The 4,848-nt window shown below is 42.4% G+C and overlaps 1 protein-coding gene and 1 pseudogene across 3 annotated transcripts in view; both read left to right on the plus strand.

The window, feature by feature from the left end:
• Window positions 1–4,848, plus strand: part of Kmt2c (lysine methyltransferase 2C) — a 300,385-nt gene that overhangs the window by 85,654 nt on the left and 209,883 nt on the right. The window lies entirely within an intron of this gene.
• Window positions 3,845–4,391, plus strand: LOC101564937 (annotated as a pseudogene).

A 4,848-nucleotide genomic window follows, 5' to 3' on the forward strand; every position in this document is an offset into this window, starting at 1 on the left:
CCAGGGGGCGGGGCTGGCTGGCATGTGGTGCTGGGGGATCGAACCGGGGTCCCTGATGCTTCGCCAAGCTTGTTCCAAGTAGGTGCTTTAGACCACTGAGCCATCTCTCCAGCCCAAGAAATTTAGAAGGTATGGTAGACATAGCTTTTCTCTGTTCAAGGTAGCTGGGCCTCTGCTGTGACTCTCAAAGGACAGGAGTTAGGACACCTCCATTTGCACTGAGTTTCCTCCTCACAGCATGAGGAGTAGAATTCCCAGGCCAGCAACCTCTGTCAATGATCTCGGTGGAAGCCTCCAAAATGATACAGGGAGAAAAACTGATCTCGGGTGGGTGACCTTCAAACGATACAGGGAACCTCCAAATGACATAGGGAAAAATGATCTCCCTACCTGACCTGCATGAGTTTGTGTTCTCTAAAACTGAAGAATGAAGTTTAGAAATAAATGGCGGTTATGAGCAGAATATATTTATTCAGGGAAAGAAAGCTCCTGTCTGAGAGGTGGACAGGAGGGGGGCCCGAGCGGGTAGTCTCCCCCTTTTACTCATTTTTGAATTGAATTGTTCTTTATTGTTGCTTTGTAGGTTTGTATATAATTTGGATATAGTCCCTTGAAATGATGATTGTATTGATTTTTACTAATTTTTGTTTCCAGTTTCATCAATTTATACTTATTTCTGTCCTTCAACTGGATGATGATGATGATGATGATGATGATGATTTGGTTTTGGACCCAAAATTGAACTCAGGGCCCATCTTGCAAGATGCCAGGTGAAAAAACTGAGAAGCCAGACACTAAAGAGAAGAAACCCGAAGCCCAGAAGGCTTCTCCCAGTGGTACTTGTAAAAAGGGTAAGGTGAGGAAGGCAAAAAAGTCCAAGAAGGGGCAGCCCCACTGCAGCCAAAATCCTGTCCTGGTTAGAAGAATTGGGAGGTACTCCGGATCTACCATGTATTCCAGAAAGGCTTTGTACAAGAGAAAATACACAGCTGCTAAATCAAAGGTTGAAAAGAAAAAGAAGGAGAAAGTTCTTGCTACCATCACAAAACCGGTCGGTGGGGACAAGAATGGAGGGAGCCGGGTGGTTAAGCTTCGAAAAATGCCTAGGTACTACCCTACCAAAGATGTGCCCCGAAAGCTCTTGAGCCACGGCAGGAAGCCCTTCAGTCAGCATGTGCGGAAACTTCGAGCTAGCATCACTCCCGGCACCATCTTGATCATCCTCACCGGGCGTCCCAGAGGCAAGAGCGTGGGCTTCCTGAAGCAGTTGACCAGTGGCTTGCTCCTTGTGACGGGGCCTCTGAGCCTTAATCGTGTTCCTCTATGAAGAACACACCAGAAATTTGTCATTGCCACCTCTACAAAAATTGACATCAGCAAAGCAAAAATCCCCAAACACCTCACTGATGCTTACTTCAAGAAGCAGCAGCTGCAGAAGCCCAGACACCAGGAGGGCGAGATCTTCGACACCGAGAGAGAGAGACACCAGATTTCAGAGCAGCGCAAGGTGGATCAGAAAGCAGTGGACTCGAACAGATTTTGGCAAAAATCAAAGGTGGTTCTCAGCTCCGGGGCTACTTGCGATCCGCTTTTTCTCTGATAAATGGAATTTATCCTCATAAATTAGTGTTCTAAATTTCTTACTAAGAACCTAATTAAATACCTGATACATTTAAAAAAAAAAAATTGAACTCAGGGCCTCATGCTTGACAGGTTTTCACTTTGCTGCTGAGCCACTGTCCCAGCTCATGAACTTGTGTCTATATTCTCTTCTTTTCCAATTTCTTTTTTTTTATTTTAAAGATATATATATATATATATTTCCAAGACAAGGTAATAATAGGAGGGTACAGTAGTTAATACAGGGGGCTGGAGAGATGGCTCAGTAGAATAAGCACTTACCTGGCAAGTGCCAAAATAAAAAAACCAAAAACCAAACAGACAAACAAAAAGTTAATACATTGCACATTGTTACCTTTAACTTACTCAGAGTTCAAGGCATAGGCATTTAATTGTCCAAACAATATTAGCACAAACCTTTTCAATGAATTGACAAATTAGTAGTATAACTATCGTGCGTGTGTATTCTTTATTTATTTATTTATTTATTGACATCAGTTATTTTTATAATTTTTGTTTTCGGGGGGGGTGCAGAACCAGGGATTGAACTCAGAACCTTGCATTTGTCAGTCAAACGCTTATCCTACTGAGCCATCTCCCCGGTCATGTGTGTATATATTCTTGCTTTTCCCTTTTTTCCTTTTCTATATCCTAGTTTCTCTTTCCTTTTGAACAATTTCTTCCTGTTTAGCCATGTCTGCCGTACATTTTGGATCATATTGACTCTTTCCGTTTCTCACATCAGGGAGACAGTGTGCTGTTTGCATATGTGCATCTGGTTTACTTCACTTACGTATATGGTCTCAAGTTGCATCCATTTAGCTATAAAAGTCTCCAGTTTCTTTTCTCAATTTCTTCTTTATGGCTGAGTATATAAATATTCCCCATTGTATAATAAGACCACATCTTTTGTATCCATTCCTTGGCTGATAGGCATTTGGATTGTTTCCAAGATCTAGCTATTACAAATTGTATTGCTGTAATGTTGTTGTCATATATTGCTGTGGTATGATGTTTTAAATTCTTCTGGCCTCAATACTCAGCAGGGAAGTATCTGGGTGAAATGGAAAATCCAATCCTACTTTTTTCAGGAATTTCCACACTGCTTTCCACAGTGATTGCACCAGTCTACCCTCACACCAACAGTGGAGAAGGCTCTTCTCCCACATTTTTAGAGCATTTGTTATTGGTTAATTAATTTTTATCTATCAAGTGACTAGTGAAGTTGAAAATTTTTTTACTATATTTATTTGCTATTTGTAATTCTTCACCTGAGCAGTGTGGATCATCTCAGATTTCTCTTTTTGGATTGAGTCTTTAAATGCGGGAGATCATCGTCATCATCATCTTTATTTCTCCTCCTCGTCTTCCTCCTCCTCCTCTTCCTGTTGCTCTTCCTCCTCCTCTTCCTCTTCTTCCTCCTCCTCCTCTTCTTTTTTTGAGTTGTTTATGTGTTCTATCTTTTAATGTATTTATTATATTTAGTACAGGATCTGTGGGGGTACAGGGTTTCACTATGTAGATTGAACTCACAGTAATTCTCCTGTTTTCAGTCTCCCAAGCACTGGGATTACAGGTGTGCACCACCGCGCCCAGTCTCAGTCGCCCTCTCAGTATGCCCAGGGAGTGGGCCCTGCAAGGCTGGCACGGCATGTGGTCCCAGGGATCAAACAGAGGCTCCTGCACTTGCCTAAGCAAGTGCTTAGTCCACTGAGCTGTCTCACTGGTCCTTCTTTATGTGTTCTTGATAGTAATCCTTTGTCTGAGGAATAGCTGGCAAACATTTTTCCCCACATTATGTGTTGTTTCTTCACTCTGTTTATGGTTTCTCCTTCTTTGCAAAAGTTTTATAATAAGATGAGATGCCATGCCAGTTGATTCTTTGTGGTAGTTCCTGTGCAGGTGGGGTTTTATTCATAGTCATTAGAACAATTATGCCTCTTTGCTAAAGTGGCATCATCTGTGATGATAGTAGCAACAGTCAGTGTCTAAATAACAAACTTGAGGTAACCATTAATTTGCTACCTCTAATCATCTAACCTAGATTCGTAGTTGTTTAAAAATAAATCTAAAACAGTCAAGAAAATTATGTGCATTATATAAATCCTTAATATGTCTGTTTTACCCTTGGGTTAAAATTTAAAGTAGATTAGGGGAAAAAAGTAGAAGAGAAAGAGATTAAAAGTAAGGCTGCTTTCTTTCCGGATTTGACTAAAGAGGAGTCGCCATCATGGGAGTTGACATCTGTCACAACAAGGACTGAAAGGTTTGGCACAAGGAGCCCAAGAGCCAGGACATCTACCTGAGGCTGTTGGTTAAGCTGTACAGGTTTCTGGCCTGGCGGACAAATTCTACCTTCAATCTGGTTGTGCTGAAGAGGTTGTTCATGAGTCGCACCAACCGGCCATCCTCTCTCCCTTTTCTGGATGATCCGGAAAGATGAAGCTTTCCGGCTGGGAAAATAAAACAGCGGTGGTTGTGGGGACCATCACAGATGATGTGTGCGTTCTGGAAGTGCCCACGCTGAAGGTTTGCGCTCTGTGTGTGACCAGCCAGGCGTGCAGCTGCATCCTCAAGCTGGGGGCTAAGACTCCCCCAAGGGCTGTGGCACGGTCCTGCTCTCTGGTCTGTGCAAGGGCCGAGAGGTATACCGGCATATCCGCAGGGCTCCAGAAACGCTGCATAGCCACACCAAACCCTACGTCCACTCCAAGGGCCGGAAGTTTGAGCATGCCCGAGGCTGACGGGCCAGCCGACACTACAGAAATTAAGACAGAGATGTAGTGTGTTAATAAAAAGATTTTAGATTCCAAAAAAAAAAAAAAAAAAAAAAAAAGGCTGGAGGTCAAAGGACAGTCATGCTTTGGAAAGTGGTACCAAAGACTGGAGGGAAAGAGAAGGAAGAGATATAAAAAGAACAGAACTGAAAAATAATCAGAAAGTGGCTAGAAACCATGCTCATCCTCATATAAAAACAAGGTGAAACAATGAAGGAGAAGAAAGAAAACAAAAAATTAAAACCACCACCACCGCTCTACAACAACAACAACAACAAAAAAAAAAAAAAAAAAGCAAAGTACTTGGATAGACATTTCACCAAAGAAAACATGCAGATTTATGACAAATATATTGACACACCGAAGTCCTCTGACAAGGGGAGAACACATTCTGTTTGAAATGTGCATGCCAGGGTCGGATCTAGCTCAGCAGCAGAGTGCTTTTTCTGCA

Source organism: Octodon degus, unplaced genomic scaffold (genome assembly GCF_000260255.1).
Source record: "Octodon degus isolate 3935 unplaced genomic scaffold, OctDeg1.0 scaffold00027, whole genome shotgun sequence".
NCBI classification, from domain to species: domain Eukaryota; kingdom Metazoa; phylum Chordata; class Mammalia; order Rodentia; family Octodontidae; genus Octodon; species Octodon degus.